The 17571-nt window shown below is 31.1% G+C and overlaps 1 long non-coding RNA gene across 1 annotated transcript; it reads left to right on the top strand.

Annotated features, from left to right (window-relative positions):
• Nucleotides 1-7815: 7815 nt before the first annotated feature.
• Nucleotides 7816-10289, top strand: LOC140054832 (uncharacterized). Its single transcript, XR_011846577.1, has 3 exons — nt 7816-7962; nt 8633-8716; nt 10053-10289. It is a non-coding gene; the product is annotated as an uncharacterized lncRNA (long non-coding RNA).
• The last annotated feature ends 7282 nt before the right edge of the window (nt 10290-17571 follow it).

Below are 17571 nucleotides of genomic sequence, written 5' to 3'. Positions count from 1 at the left end.
TGTCATTGTCAGCTAATAAGCACCTTTTCACAGCGACAAGTTCACCATTTTCTCCACCAAGACGATTGAACAATACTTCACCAAATGCACCCTTTCCAAGTTTAACCTAAAAACAACGAATGAATATGGATAAACTGATAAACTGTTTTAGTACCATCATTTTGTAATATTTATATTTTCTTAATTAACCTCATAATACTACAGAGGTCTTTGTGCAGATATCTCCATTTTGTTTTTGTGCTCCATACAATAGGTTATGTAGTATTAGTAAATGTCGCTTAAAATTGTACGTACGTTCATATATTCTTTAAAATTAGAATTGTGTTAGGACAAACTTCAATTGAAATCTATTGATTGCATTTAACAAATGACAAGAAGAAATGGAATTTTTCAAATATGGGAATACAAACATGTTCTTAAAGAGTAAATTTTAGTTATGGAGTGGGTACTAAGTCTTCTACCACGACTTATAAATGGTATAGTATAGTCCCTATATGTACCACATGCTTACCTGTAGGTTATCTTGTAACAATGGCTGGAGAACATCTAAAGACAGTAGTGGAACAACATTAGGTAAAAAGGCATTCAGATGTATCATGTCCTTTGGTATTACAGCATTGTCCATTGCCAATATATAAATGTAACGCTAAAAGCGCTACCTCACGCAGAAACTCCTCGACATACTTTAGTTGAAGCCTATAAGATCTACTTTATGTTGATGTTCCTAATACAGACACTATTGTGATTTATTGTATTCGACTGACGTCATACAACAGTCTGCTACGATGGTTATCGTCTGAATCTGTAACTTTTACATCATCTTGTTCTATTTTCACTATCAAATAACCACTGAAAATCAAATGTAATTAAAGATTAATGATAATAACACGTCAAAAGGTCCACTTTTAGGCCTGTCTAGTAGGCCCACTAGCCTACATGAAAAATGTGTATAGAATATTAGAACTTGATTAGTACATTAAAAAATACTTGCTTTTTCTTATGAAGAAACACTAACTTTGAAGTATATACTATTTCAAGATTCGCCTGACCAACTCTAAAATTCATGTTTTATTGTATTTTGTTCTATTAAGTCCCTACCTGAAAGTCATGAAACTTGTTAAAATAGCAGCTAATTTTTCTTTTTTAAATGATCTTAGCTCAGCTATATTTTTTTTTCATAATGCAAAGTGCCATTTCCGGGTGGACCACCAGCGCCGTTTTTCAATTATTTTATCTTTGCAACCTGGGCAAATTTTACGTTGCTGGAACAACAGTGATGATTGAGAATGGGGGATTCCGCATTTACAATTGTCGGTGTCTCCACCAAACACCCCCCCCCCCCCCTCCCCTCAGGTATTGGCGTGGATGACTGAGGAAACACGTCCCAATATTCACTCATAGGCCTACACACAGTGAACTTCTATTATGTAATGATCGTCGGTCGTCGCAAATCGAAAGCTTCCTATATAGCTTAGTTCCCAATACCAGGGCTCTAACGTAAGGACGTACAGCTAAGCGCAACGCAGTTTATTTGACCAATCACAAGCGATGGATTATTTGAACTATCTCTTATCATTGGTCAACTCATTTGGGTTGAGGAAGTAAGCTAATTGGGATTCTTCGCACCATATCCAGTATACAGCAATGCGACTCTACAGCTCAATATGTCGGTCGGTTGGTCGGTAAACACTAACTTGAGCGCACGACTGCAGCTATGTATGGCCTTGTTCTATTTAAGTTATTTTTTTGTTCGTGCATTGTCGCAATGGTAATGCTTTGTACCTGCTCACTTTAGTTACCTTTTTATGGTTGTACGACTGAATGAAATTAGACATAGTAGACATAATTGCACATAGTTAATTTATTTAGTAACTCAGAGGTGTCGTGTATTACAGATCACTATTAAATAATATTAAACTTTAATAAGTGTAAAAAAAAACTTCTTTTAATACTGATTACAAAATCAATATTGATTTCAAAGCGTGTATAATGCAAGCAATATAATTTAATAATTTAATAATATTAGTTCAGTCATTTTTTTCCCTAATACATTTGAATGATTTTTGTAGAGTTTGGAGACAAGTCTCTTGGAGAGGCCATGTACAGTCTTATTACAACTATTTGGGAGTATAGCTGTCATGAGAAAAACAAATCCTGGATGACAGGATTTGAACCCATGGCCCTGGGATTGTTAGCCGAGCATCTAAACCACCCAGAAACAGCTTTTGTGATTAAGTTTGAGCTGCTTTGTCTACCCTATAAGAAATTTTGATCCTTTTTTTTGATTCGGAGCTATCAATGTGAAACAGCAGTTTGATCCTGAAACTGAAGTCACATAGTGGGTCCTCGACATTTCCGTCTTGAGTCTCAGTGATCTGCAAACAGTCGAGAAAGTGTAAGTGATGGTGAAAATAAGGAAGGACACAAGGGCAAGATACAATCAACTATAGTAGGTTCTGTATGGACCACTAGTAGTACTTTGGAAGCAAAATTAGTTTTGGGGTTGGTTAAAATAGGTCATTTTTTTAAATCCCCTACCCTGCTCTCGAATATACGCCTCGGGTGTTTATTTATTTTGTCGTATAACGCCCTACCACATGCGCATAATACACAAGTATTGCATTGCAACAACACATCACAACAATTCGAATAAACCCAGCAAACACATAACGTTATGACAACATTCGCGAACGTTATAGTTTGGTTTTCGATAATAACATTACAAAAGTACATTGTCACAACGTCATTAAAACGTTACATAATGTGAATAAAATTACGTTATTACAAAAACGTTTTCACAACGTTTTATTTACGTAATTGAGAAACGTTTGATTATTGTTGTATAGTAACGTAACATATTCACGTTTTAATAACGTTTACATGTGACAATTATATTACGTTCAGACCTAACGTTTGAAAAATACGTTATAAAAACGTAAAATACAAACTATAAAATAACGTTAACTTAAGATGTAATAATAATGTTATAAAAACGTATTATAATAACGTAGTTTTTATGTTATTCATTAACGTAACATTTTTACGTCTTGATAACGTACCAATATAACATTTATACAACGTTCAAGAGAAACGTTCAGAAATACGTTATACGAACGTAAAATACAAACTATAAACTAACGTTAATTTAAGATGTAATAATAATGTTATAAAAACGTATTATAATAACGTAGTTTATATGTTATTCATTAACGTAACATTTTTACGTCTTGATAACGTATCAATATAACATTTATACAACGTTCTAGACAAACGTTCAGAAATACGTTATACGAACGTAAAATACAAACTATAAACTAACGTTAATTTAAGATGTAATAATAAAGTTATAAAAACGTATTATAATAACGTAGTTTATATGTTATTCATTAACGTAACATTTTTACGTCTTGATAACGTACCAATATAACATTTATACAACGTTCAAGACAAACGTTCAGAAATACGTTATACGAACGTAAAATACAAACTATAAACTAACGTTAGTTTAAGATGTAATAATAATGTTATAAAAACGTATTATAATAACGTAGTTTATATGTTATTCATTAACGTAACATGTTTACGTCTTGATAACGTACCAATATAACATTTATACAACGTTCAAGACAAACGTTCAGAAATACGTTATACGAACGTAAAATACAAACTATAAACTAACGTTAATTTAAGATGTAATAATAATGTTATAAAAACGTATTATAATAACGTAGTTTATATGTTATTCATTAACGTAACATTTTTACGTTTTGATAACGTATCAATATAACATTTATACAACGTTCTAGACAAACGTTCAGAAATACGTTATACGAACGTAAAATACAAACTATAAACTAACGTTAATTTAAGATGTAATAATAATGTTATAAAAACGTATTATAATAACGTAGTTTATATGTTATTCATTAACGTAACATTTTTACGTCTTGATAACGTACCAACATAACATTTATACAACGTTCAAGACAAACATTCAGAAATACGTTATACGAACGTAAAATACAAACTATAAACTAACGTTAACTTAAGATGTAATAATAATGTTATAAAAACGTATTATAATAACGTAGTTTATATGTTATTCATTAACGTAACATGTTTACGACTTGATAACGTATCAATATAACATTTATACAACGTTCAAGACAAACGTTCAGAAATACGTTATACGAACGTAAAAAACAAACTATAAACTAACGTTAATTTAAGATGTAACAATAATGTTATAAAAACGTTTTTTAATAACTTAGTTTTAATGTTATTTATTAACGTAACGTTTTAACGTCTTAATAACGTACAAGTATAACACTTATACAACGTTTAAGACAAACTTTGTGAAATACGTTGTACAAATGTAAAATGCAAACTATAACATAACGTTAATTTAAGATGTAATAATAATGTTATAAAAACGTATTATAATAACGTATATTTTATGTTACTTATTAACATAACATTTTAAAGTCTTGATTAACTCCAAATATAACATTTATACAACGTTCAAAGCAAACGTTCGGCAAACACGTTGTAAAAACGTAAAGTACAAACTATAAAATAACGTTATTTTAAGATGTAATAATAATGTTATAAAAACGTATTATAATAACGTAGTTTTTATGTTATTTATTAACGTAACATATTGTGTTTTGATTATTATATTAGATTAGTATTTTTTATATTAAATAATGTTTTTGAACACATTTACGGCCGGCATCTTGTTGGTTCCCCCTCCTGTTGGAATCACTTTTTAGTCTGGAGTACGCCCTCTCTGGATAATTTAACGGGTTTGTCGATCGCGCCCTCAATTTAAGAGTTATTTTGAACAACAATCTTAATAACAATTACTTAAATTATACGCTATTAAAAGCGCAAACAAATGACTATTTTTATAAATGTCTCCTTCAATCTGTGCGCGCGTCTTACAAAAAACAAACTTACATTAAATTAGGGTTTTTTACTATATTTAGGCCTATTTATATTTTTATAGAATAATTTGTGTTTATAAACTATGTATTTTATTTCCGAACAAAAATTTATATAAATATAGGCCTAGGCCTACTAATACTACTAGCCTGTTAGGCCCCAGCCCCTCCCCCCCCCCCCCCCAAAACCCTAAAAATCTCGTTCCCATAAAAGAAAGAAGAATAAAACAGATCTGTCATGCCTACCCTAGTAGGCCTCTTATTATCATAATTACATGATTGTATTGCAACCACGTCTTTAGAAAAAAAAACAATTTGTATCCAAATCTAATTTGATACGAAAACATCCTTCCACATTCCAAAAAAACTAGCTCCTACTACTAGCTATTCTAACAGTACAATTTATACAATACAACATCAATAAATTTCCCCACGCAAAAGAGGCCTACACTTTTTGAGACTCGTCAACTTATTGTTTAAGAATGGAGATATTTTTTGCTCCGTCGATAAATATTTTCCCGTCGAAGTAATTCTTAGTTCATTACTAGGTAGTATAAGTAGGCTATAGGCCTAGGCTTTGATAAATCATTTAATACAAATAAAAAAGTAGAACCACCAGAAATTGTTTGCGCTATAGTAGGCCTAAATGGCATGGTCTAACTTAACCTTCTACCTACTAGGGAACGTAGGTTGGCCGAGGCACTTTCTACTTGACTTGCTAGGCCCCCCACACTACAAGTCCTAGGCCTACCCGTTAGGCCAATTTCTATCGCGGAGTGGTGATAAGGATACGCAGCTAAAGTGAATTTCCTCCGCTACACTGAACCACGAGCTAAGCCTACATATTTACCGAGACTCGTCAATTTATTTTTTATGGCATCAATGCTACACATTTTGCCCATTGGTAATACATTTTATCGTACTAAAAGTACTTATTAATTCAATTAATTATGTCTATACTTTATTTATTTAGATATTTAGTTTTCGTTTCTTGTTGAATAAACTACAAATAAATAAAAGCTATTGTATTTCTAAAGGTTCCTTTAGCAAAATGGAATTACCTTTCCTATAGTATAAGAATACAAAAATATTTATGATCTCGCTATTTAAACGATGTAGCCTGTGGGGTTAAAGAATACTCGAGCGGAAGAATAGAACACACAATAACCATATCTATTACCAGTAAAACAGCGTCCTCTCATATTATTTCGCGTAGGTTTCAATTAACGGGAAAAAAAAGTCAAATAATATCTAATTAATGACTAATAATTACATTACATTTAATATTTAATAGCATAAGTGTGTTCCACTCATAAAAGAGTATTTAATTCCAAAATGTTAATACAATATATCGGAAAGTTAGATTTTTATTAGTAATAGATATTTAGTATTATTTGGATAAAATAAAACTGTAAAAACATAATTAAAATACCATCGCGGAAAAATACTTAACCAATTTCAATTTTGTTCAAATTTGGTACAATGATTTTATATGTATTTATTTATCTTTAGTATAAAAATTGGGTACTTTACTAGAATTTTAGATGATTTGGACATTTTTATTTTTTCAAAATATGATGCCTATGGTTCTATAATACATTTACAACATTTTTTTACTAAAAGTGCGCCTAAGTTAATTTTTAAAAAAACTTGACACTAGTATTTTTCTTTTACATTATAACATTTGTGTAGTACATATAAATAATACAAATAAAAAAAAGTAGGCGCACCTATGATATTTTCTTGGGTTTGACAGTAATTTTCATTGGTGAAACGTTGGCTGCTAGTTAAATTTTCTTAATCAAAAGATCAATTATTGTTCATTTTGGTATATTAGTGGAGAGTGAGATCAAAGCAGTCGTGAATTAAAATTTCCATAATTTCATATTATTACATTCGCCATTTACATCGCATTATAAATAGTATTTTATAGTGGATTTGAAATAGCTAACATCATGTGTGTAGTTTAAACCATGGAGGTATAAACTAACTACACTATATCAGGAGATAATGCAAAGATTAAAGGAATTAATTGTAAGTCCCCCATGCATTTGGCAATTCGCATTAATGAATACAACAACAGCCCAGGTAAAAATTCCAGTTGAGAACAGTTGGAAATTTCAACTGGTCCAACTGGTCTTCAACTGGTCTAACTGGTTTCCAACTGGTTCAACTGGTTTTAACAACTGGTCAACTGGTTTTTCAACTGGTCTAACTGGTTTTAACAACTGGTCAACTGGTTTTTCAACTGGTCTAACTGGTTTTTCAACTGGTCAACTGGTTTTTCCAACTGGTCAACTGGTTTTTCAACTGGTCAACTGGTTTTTCAACTGGTCAACTGGTTTTTCAAACTGGTCAACTGGTTTTTCAAACTGGTCAACTGGTTTTTCAACAGGTCAACTGGTTTTTCCAACTGGCCAACTGGTATTCCCAAAGCTCAACTGAGTTCAACTAGTCAACTGGTCCAATCGGTTTTTCAACCGGGCAACTGGTTGTTTCAATTGGTTTTGCAACTAGTTTTTTTCCTAACAACCAAGGGAATTCGGAGAAGAGCGAAAGCGGATGGCTGGGTGTACGTGTACGTCGTGGGAGTACGGGACCGGGAGAGGACCCAGGGGAGAGGTGGGGGGGGGGGTGTTCTGGGTTGAGGTGACGGGAATAGAAGCATGGTCCGTAATTACCATTCAAAATATAATTAATATTATTATTTGTAATCCTATATTATTGCAACAAACAATTATTTAAATTATATCAAATAAAATCGAGTAAAGAATAAGAAATACTGCACAACTTTTTGAAAATAATGGAGCATGCGTCGTATAGGCCGGCAGACCGTAAACAACCAATCAGAAAACTGCAAGCCAACAGCCAAAAACGGCTCCCTTTGTTTTTGTGCCAGTGTAGCTCGGCGGCAAAATCGGCGATCACGCAGCACAGAGATGCCAGGTCTAGAATGGGTATTATTTGGCTAATCGCATCAAATTAAGGATGAGGCACAAATCTTGCTGTTTTATAAAAGGTAGGCCTGACATATATGTCTATTATTATCTCTTATTACTATAGGCATAGGCCTACAAACTATGATCAAAGATCGACAACAAAATGGAGGCCTCGCCGCTCGCTGCATGCTGGCTAGTAAGCTAGGCGCTTCAGCCTTGGCTTGACCCACCTTGCTAGCTGATTGATTACATGGCTGTGTACGACCGCAAATTGTCTTATTGGCCTCTACATAGTACTAGCCTATAGTAGGCTAGAAACAAAGCCCAACAATACTATATTATTAACCTATTATTAGCCTACATGTCATTACCACACAAACGAGATTTATTTCCATTCATTCATGATCACTTTTGTTATTTTGGCCTATTAGGCTAGGAGGCCTCTAAAGTCTAGCCCTAGGCCTCTATCTAAAGTCTAGCTAGCCCTAGGCCTCTAGTAGTTGTAGGCCCAAACTAGGTACAGTAGTACTACTGTTCTGCATGTTGTATTATTATTGTTGTTGTACTACTCTAGCTAGTGTCGTGATGACATGCATGGCTGCTATTTTAACATATCCTAAGCCTAGGCTAGCCTACTAATCTAATAATAAAGCAAACTAATCCATGCTGTTTTAGTCTGTCTCCGTTTCCTTAAACTAAATATCCTATATTTTTTAATTTTCCTTCAATTTTTTTCATACACAATTGCAGGTGATTTCCAGTTTACTTGAATACAACCAACATTCCAACAAGGCTATAAACCAACCAAAAAAGTACAGCAGTACAATTTGAAGGGTAAATATATTTATGTATACTTTCTTTCTTGGAATGATCCAAGAAAATAGTTATTTATATGGCCTTTGGCCCAAATAATATACAATGTAACAATTCAATCAATAACATTAGAGTGCGTTTAAGAATTCTGTTCTACGTTAAAATGAAAAAAATATATATATTTTCCAAGCTTAGTAATGAGATATTTGTAGTAGACATAAGATAAATATATTTTAATTTAGAGGGGTTATTTGTATAAAATGAAAATATATTTAGTTCTAATATCTGAATAAAAGGGACAAACTAAAGTGAAATGATACTTATCTTCAATATAGAGAAATGGCGAACCGACGTCTAAAATCCGAGTGGGTATAAAATCATAACAAACCGTTGAGGGCGACACATTTCCTATGTTTATACACGTGAATCATGGCGTTGTCTAACCAATGTTGTTGCTGTAACGCTCATAATTCTTGTTGTATTTGTGTATTTACACAATAAAACAATGAAATATGTATAAAAGTCATCCATCATTCACAATCATATTCCTAAAAATATCTCATATCTGTAGGTCTACTTAGACTTGGCCTATAGTATTATAGCAGAATGGTGTTATCAAGCATCATTACTGGCGGTAGCCCCTCTGCAGGAAACATCACTAGCCACATAACAAAATGGCAGTTGTCAAGCTGAAACTAATGCTAGGCCTACATCTACTAGAGAGGCTCTATTTAGTCTTACTACCTAGCTAGGAGACGCCTAGCAGCACCCTAGCTAAAGTAGTAGTAGTGAGTACAGTACGCAATAACGAATTTCCAATATTATTATTATTATAATAACCGATAATCCGTGCTAGGCTCGAGGTACTACAGCATACATGCCAACTATCTAGGGCCTAGAGCTGGGTACAGTATATAACAAAAACGCGTCTTAATTCAATCCAAATTAAAATAAAATATGTTAAGATTTGCCCATATAACATTAAAATTGATAAGGGTGTTGCAAAAAAAAAAAGATACTGCTATTATGTGTGTTTTAAACGTTCTTTTCTACCTTCCTTTTTAACTCAACCCATCGGAATTTCCCATACAAAAACATGTGGCGAAATGGTTTGTTTACAATCTATACCCACTCGGTGAAATTTGAGTGACGTCATCGCGGTTCGCCATTTCTCTCTATTGCTTGTAGAGAACATAATTTGGATAATCATTCTTTCATTTCTATTAATATATGATTCCATCTTCCTTTTTCAGTAAAACAGTATATAAATTGATACTTGAGATTTGAATTTGATTTATTCCTTGTACTACCAGTATATTGTTTATTTAATCAATTTGTTTTGGTTTTTCTCTTTCAGGACTAATTTTGTCAACATGACTAAATAAAGAAGGTGGCCATAACTTCATAAATATATTACTGAATAAATGCTAGATCTCCATTTTCATGGACCTGTAAAAAGGAAACGGCAGGGATATGCTGACATTTGTGTAGATGTAGGGGTTATGCAGGTCGTTAAGACCTTTGTGGGGTAATTAACTACAGTACTGCAGAATTGAAAGTAACTACTGTAATTGTAAATATTAAAGTTAATAAAATAAAGAGTTAAACAATAAGTTCTGTAGTTTGTGTAATTTGTTTTTGTACTGAAATTTACCAGTTGGGAAAATTCTCAACTGGGAAAAATGTACAACTGGGAAAATTTACAACTGGGATTGATCAGACCAGTTGGAAAATTCACAACTGGGATTATCGGACCAGTTGAGAAATTTACAACTGGTAAAATTTACAACTGGGATTATCAGACCAGTTGGAAAATTCACAACTGGGAAATTCACAACTGGTAATTGTCTCAATTCACAACAGGGAAAATTCCCAACTGGGAAATTTCCCAACTGGTCTTCAACTGGAATTTTTACCTGGGAGGAAACAACATATCATTGCATATTTACTTTAAAATCTTATCTAAATGTCTAATAAAGGAAATAATATTGATCAAAGTATTTAACTACACTCAACAAACAATCGAATTCTATAAAGCAAAATTGTTTATCTAAATTAGGATAAATACAATTACATAAGTAGTCATCAGTGTAGCTCATTTCCTTTAATAACAAACGTTGGTTCTTAGAACAGTGTATTTTTCACTTTTTCATTAAATTGTGTATTCAAAATAAGTATACACTCATTAAAGAGCGTTATTAAACACAAACGATTGTATTGTATTTAAAAATTTGAAAGTTAACATTTAAAAAGTATAATACACGGCCGATGTACATAATATTTAATCCGAGTTCTACACTGTAACTTGTGCAGATATCCTATTACAAGAGGGTATGTCGTTAATTACCATGGTAACTTATATAAATCAACCTTCTAGAATGGAATTTAAAGTATAGGTCAACATTAACCGTTGGCAAACAGATCTTAAATTAAAAACCATTTAAAGACAAAACAGTATTGACCGATATATATGTTTGTTTTTGTTCTTTCTGATTACAATTTTATTACCAACTATCATACTTTTCTGCTTAACTGTGTTTTTATATTATTATATAGCTACATTTATTCATTCATATTTTGTATTTCACCTAATATGTTATCACATTTATTTCCGCCCTTTAGATACAATCTTTAATTTCAAAATATAATCCTGTGTTCTTATTTTGTTGTGTTTTGTATAATGTAATTAATGTGTAATTAAACTATCCCCTGCTATTACTTCATCAATAACGATTGCACGGGACCATATTAATTATTAGTATAAAGACGGGAAAGGCACAAGAATTACAGTTTTTTTATGGCCGTTTGACTACAAAATAGACGGCTGAGAGACCCATATTTCTAAATAAAACTCACTTCACTTTCCAAATCCTGAGTTTGAGAATGCAAATTGAAAAAAAGGAAGATTAGGCCTATTGAGGGGGCCTATTGGTAAATTGAAAGCATGAAATGTTCCTTAAATTAAATCCTCCGAATTAATTTGTATGGCGTAATTATGCTTAGTTTATTTCTAAATTCTGAAGAATACGTTCTTATTGAACATAATATGGTGCGGCTTGCTAGACTCCCAACTTGTACCGATCATATTACAAGAAGGTAGTCATTAATTTCCATGGTAACTGGTCTTAAATGTATAGAATAAGGTCAACTCCATCAATTCATTAATATAAAGAAACAGAATCGTACGTCCAGTTATGATAGTTAATGATTACAGTTTATATTATACAGTTTCATTATTTATTCGGTCTATTTCAGTATATACATATACAAATTTGGGAGACCAGTCAACCTAAGTGAACCTAATCACTGTAGCTGAGCCGGTTATTTTAAAAACTATTGTATCTTTAGAAACTAAAGTTTCACATATAAAATATACTAACAAATGGTAGGATAGTCTAGTCATAGTATTTAAACTTTTTAAGCGCAATAATGCTGAATAGGGCTTACAATGTAATCAACATGAAATATTACTTAATAATAATATGTTTAAACGTTTGCAGAATTATTCTGTTGAATTAATTATTAGTATAGTACTAGTAGGTATATTATTAATTAGGTGAATCTAGTACTTATTTGTGACTTTTATGAATAATATAACCAATGATCTCAGGGAATCGGTTAACCATGAAGGAAATAATATTGATCAAAGTATTTAAATCTACTCTCAACAAACAATCGAATTCTATAAAGCAAAATTGTTTATCTAAATTAGGATGAATACAATTACATAAGTAGTCATCAGTGTAGCTCATTTCCTTTAACAAACGTTGGTTCTTAGAACAGTGTATTTTTCACTTTTTCATTAAATTGTGTATTCAAAATAAGTATACACTCATTAAAGAGCGTTATTAAACACAAACGATTGTATTGTATTTAAAAATTTGAAAGTTAACATTTAAAAAGTATAATACACGGCCGATGTACATAATATTTAATCCGAGTTCTACACTGTAACTTGTGCAGATATCCTATTACAAGAGGGTATGTCGTTAATTACCATGGTAACTTATATAAATCAACCTTCTAGAATGGAATTTAAAGTATAGGTCAACATTAACCGCTTGGCAAACAGATCTTAAATTTAAAACCATTTAAAGACAAAACAGTATTGACCGATATTATGTTTGTTTTTGTTCTTTCTGATTACAATTTTATTACCAACTATCATACTTTTCTGCTTAACTGTGTTTTTATATTATTATATAGCTACATTTATTCATTCATATTTTGTATTTCACCTAATATGTTATCACATTTATTTCCGCCCTTTAGATACAATCTTTAATTTCAAAATGTAATCCTGTGTTCTTATTTTGTTGTGTTTTGTATAATGTAATTAATGTGTAATTAAACTACCCCCTGCTATTACTTCATCAATAACGATTCACGGGACCATATTTATTAGTATAAAGACGGGAAAGGCATAAGAATTACAGTTTTTATGGCCGTTTGACTACAAAATAGCTGGCTGAGAGACCCATATTTTTAAATAAAACTCACTTCACTTTCCAAATCCTGAGTTTGAGAATGCAAATTGAAAAAAAGGAAGACAGGAAAGCTGACAACGAATAAGTTGTCAATGTATTTTAAGCCAAATGAGTGGGCCTATTGGTAAATTGAAAGCATGAAATGTCCCTTAAATTAAATCCTCCGAATTAATTTGTATGGTGTAATTATGCTTAATTTATTTCTAAATTCTGAAGAATACGTTCTTATTGAACATAATGGTGCGGCTTGCTAGACTCCCAACTTGTACCGATCATATTACAAGAAGGTATTCGTTAATTTCCATGGTAACTGGTCTTAAATGTATAGGTCAACTCCATCAATTCATTATATAAAGAAACAGAATCGTACGTCCAGTTATGATAGTTAATGATTACAGTTTATATTATACAGTTTCATTATTTATTCGGTCTATTTCAGTATATACATATACAAATTTGGGAGACCAGGGTCAACCTAAGTGAACCTAATCACTGTAGCTGAGCCGGTTATTTTAAAAACTATTGTATCTTCAGAAACTAAAGTTTCACATATAAAATATACTAAAGTAACAAAGATGGTAGGATAGTCTAGTCATAGTATTTAAACTTAAGCGCAATAATGCTGAATAGGGCTTACAATGTCATCAACATGAAATATTACTTAATAATAATATGTTTAAATGTTTGCAGAATTATTCTGTTGAATTAATTAGTAGTATAGTAGGTATAAATATTATTAATTTTATCTAAATTAGGATGAATACAATTACATAATTAGTCATCAGTGTAGCTCATTTCCTTTAACAAACGTTGGTTCTTAGAACAGTGTATTTTTCATCTTGAAAATAGTTCCATTGATAATTCCGTAAGATAATTCAGAAATGTTGATCTCACTTTTTCATTAAATTGTGTATTCAAAATAAATAAAATTATAAAACAAAACATAGTCATTGTCATACACTCATTAAACACAAACGATTAAAAATTTGAATGTTAACATTTAAAAAGTACACGGCCGATGCGGTGTACATTATAATATTTAACCCGAGTTCTACTCTGCAACTTGTACTATCCTATTACAAGAGGGTACGTCGTTAATTACCATGGTAACTTAATGGAAGTTAATTTATAGGTCAACATTAACGCATTGGCAAACAGATCTTAGAATACAATTTAAAAACTTTAAAGACAAAACAGTATTGACCGATATATATGTTTGTTTTTGTTCCTTCTGATTACATTTTTATTACCAACTATCATAATTCTCTGCTTAACTGTGTTTTTATTTAATATACAGCTATACATTTATTCATTCATATTTTGTATTTCACCTTATAATTTGACTTGTATGACACATATGTCACATATCAAATTTATTTCCGTTCTTTAGATAAAAAGTTTGCAAATGTAACGAGGTTGAAATGAATATCACTTTGTTTGAGTATGTCCAAACTACAAAGAAATTAGTCACTGCTTTTTGAAAAATGAGAAAAGTTTATATTTTTACTAATGAATAACAAAAATAAAAAAGTATCAATAACCTGGTATAATTTGCCCTTTTCGCATATAAAAAGAAAACTAACTATTATGCTTTTACTGCTACTTACATTTAATTTTATGTAGGCCTATTATTTTATATTATGGTACTTGGGCCAGTGGCCTACTGTTGAATAATGCATAGTTAACCTGTTGATCAGCTTATTGCTAATGTCGGTAACTTGATCATACATTACAAGAATGTAAGGTCGTTAATTTCCAGAAAGCCAACAATTACAGAATAAAGTATAAGGTCAACGTTATTAACTTGTACAAGTAAATCTAAAGATAAAAGCTCTTTATGGGATGTTCTATCCAATAAATAAGTAAATTTAAATTTACGAATAAAAAGAAATTCAATTATTAGGCTCTAGGAATGGTGATAAATATCTATATGTAGCGATATTCTAAAAGCAGTATTGTTTGTTATCTTATTGTATTTAAGTTCATATTTACTTAGTAGCTTGTATATCCTCAATGATAGTTTGATTTTACACATTCCACACTCTGAATTAATTAAGATTGTACCTCCTTTATCTAGGTTTCCATAACAACTGGTCAATTTTGTGGGTTTTGTGGTGGGGAATAAGAAAGTTTTATAGCCTGTGTTATCATGGAATACTGTGAAATTGGATATATGAGTCAGATCTCTGTGTAGTTAGTATTGAGTTTTAAAAGTAAGCAGTTGTGTTATAATTAAAAAAAAGCATTTTCTATTCTATTGGAATTCTGTGTTTCATCGATTTTGTAGCTGAAATTGAGAACCTGGGTTTAAGTTATTATTGTTATTATTTTGTGAAGAGCTACATATAGAGTATAGACTAAAGTTTCACATAATATAAAATCTACTAATAAAGGGTTATGATAATCATAAATGAAGCGCAATAATGCTAAATAGGGAATGCTAAAATAGGGCTAAATAGTCTACAATAATACTGGGTTGATCAAACCATGGATCTATAAAGTATAGGTTCAAACTATAGAAGTCTAGTCAATTTGTTTTAGAGCTACAAACATTATTTGTTCAAAATAAATAATTGTATTCGTGGAGGTGAAACGTCGCCATTTAAAAAGCTTGCTTGAGTCATCGGCACTGCGCCTTCTTAAATAATTTATCAGGGTATCAACCAATCACAGACGGAGCTCAGAATAATAAATTCGACACGGCGCGGGATTTAAATTCTAAATACATACGTGTCACTTGCATTCTGCTGCGGAAAAAGAGAAGCTCGTTCAAAAAATCAAGTAAACTATCCTAATTATTATCAACAACAACTTCTATCAAGCCAATATATTTGCGGTGAGTTATTGTTTCATTAATCGTTATATATTGAGGCTTTTTAATTTTTGGTTAATCGACGATGCTTTGTATCTTTTCCTACAGAAAACAATGCAATGTAGGTTGCTTATCATGTAATTACTAGCATAGAGATATTATAGTGTATAATAGATAATAGATATTATAATATCTCTATGTTACTAGATATTAAAAAATCCGTGAATATTTATTTAACATAACATGGTTTATTTATTTATTGTTTGGAATACATTATCAATAAATAATACAATTTTGCGATGTTACATTTATACTACCTTTTTAGAAAACCAAATCTAATTAGGCTTACTACTAGGCCTAGCCTAGACCTGGTTATAAACTGTTACAGTTTTGCAGTGATCACATTTGACGTTTAATTACCGTACTTATTAAACTATTTAGTATTTACAAAGGATGGGCCTATAGACTAGGTTTCGTTTATATTATCATTACTTACTAATGTTATAAAGTTGTAAATTAACTTAATAGTTATAAATGGTCATGATGATGGAGTGAGATCCATTAAATATAACATGCATATGTTTTTTTGCTAAATGAATAGTACAGTAGTTTCTAAACCATGTAAATTGTTCACTGTTAGCACGACCTTAATGTCTAGCTTTGACCAGAGCCATATATATAAAGAGTTACGACATTGAAAATTAGAAGCCATTTTTGTGTCAAAGAATTCGCACGCTGAGGGCGCGCCCGTCTATTTTGTATCAAGAGCCATATATAGAGCATTTTCCTGTAGTTCATGCATTATTTTTAGATTTTTTTGTCTATGAAATAACGCTTATATTCCGTTTTTATTTTAGTAATTAATTTTATTAATGGTATTAACGGAGACAAGTTTGACATAAAATTGATCTACATATCACGTGACTACAGTATAATCCAATGTCGTAACTCTTTATATATCAGGCTTTGGCTAGATTAATTCGGCACCCGATAAATTCATCATTAAAAACATTCTTGAAATATGAAATAACTCAAGACCTTTACTAATTTGAAAAGGTGACTATGACTATCAACATTTTTTGTACAGATTTTAGAAGACTGCATAGCCTAAAATAACTCAATCAAAACCAAATCATCATCAACTTCTATTTTATAGACACATTTTCGGTGAGTTATTTTTATTTATCATTCACAAAATTGCACTTGTTTGTTGTTTTAAATATGCTACAGTACTAACTTAACATGCTGACAATTTACTGTTTTTTTTTTGCTAAAACATTATGTCATTTTTATGTTATATGATTTATTCAGTTTAAAATGAGTCCGGCTCCCTTTTGTAGATGAATATTTAAAAATAAAAAAGTCGCTTACTTGCCAACTCTTCCATGCATTTCCTTAATTAAACAATCAAATGTATTTCTCCATTTAAAAAAGATTTCAATATGTTTAATTTAAATATTCATTTAAACATTTCAGTTAAAAGTATTTTTACAACAATTTAATATTTTATTTTCTCTTTTTACTCCCAAAATAAGTAGTTAACAGTAGAAATTTAATTTTTTTTTTTTACATGGATA

This window comes from Antedon mediterranea, chromosome 7 (genome assembly GCF_964355755.1).
Source record: "Antedon mediterranea chromosome 7, ecAntMedi1.1, whole genome shotgun sequence".
Taxonomy (NCBI): Eukaryota; Metazoa; Echinodermata; class Crinoidea; order Comatulida; family Antedonidae; genus Antedon; species Antedon mediterranea.
This window is presented reverse-complemented; position numbering and strand designations above follow the sequence as displayed.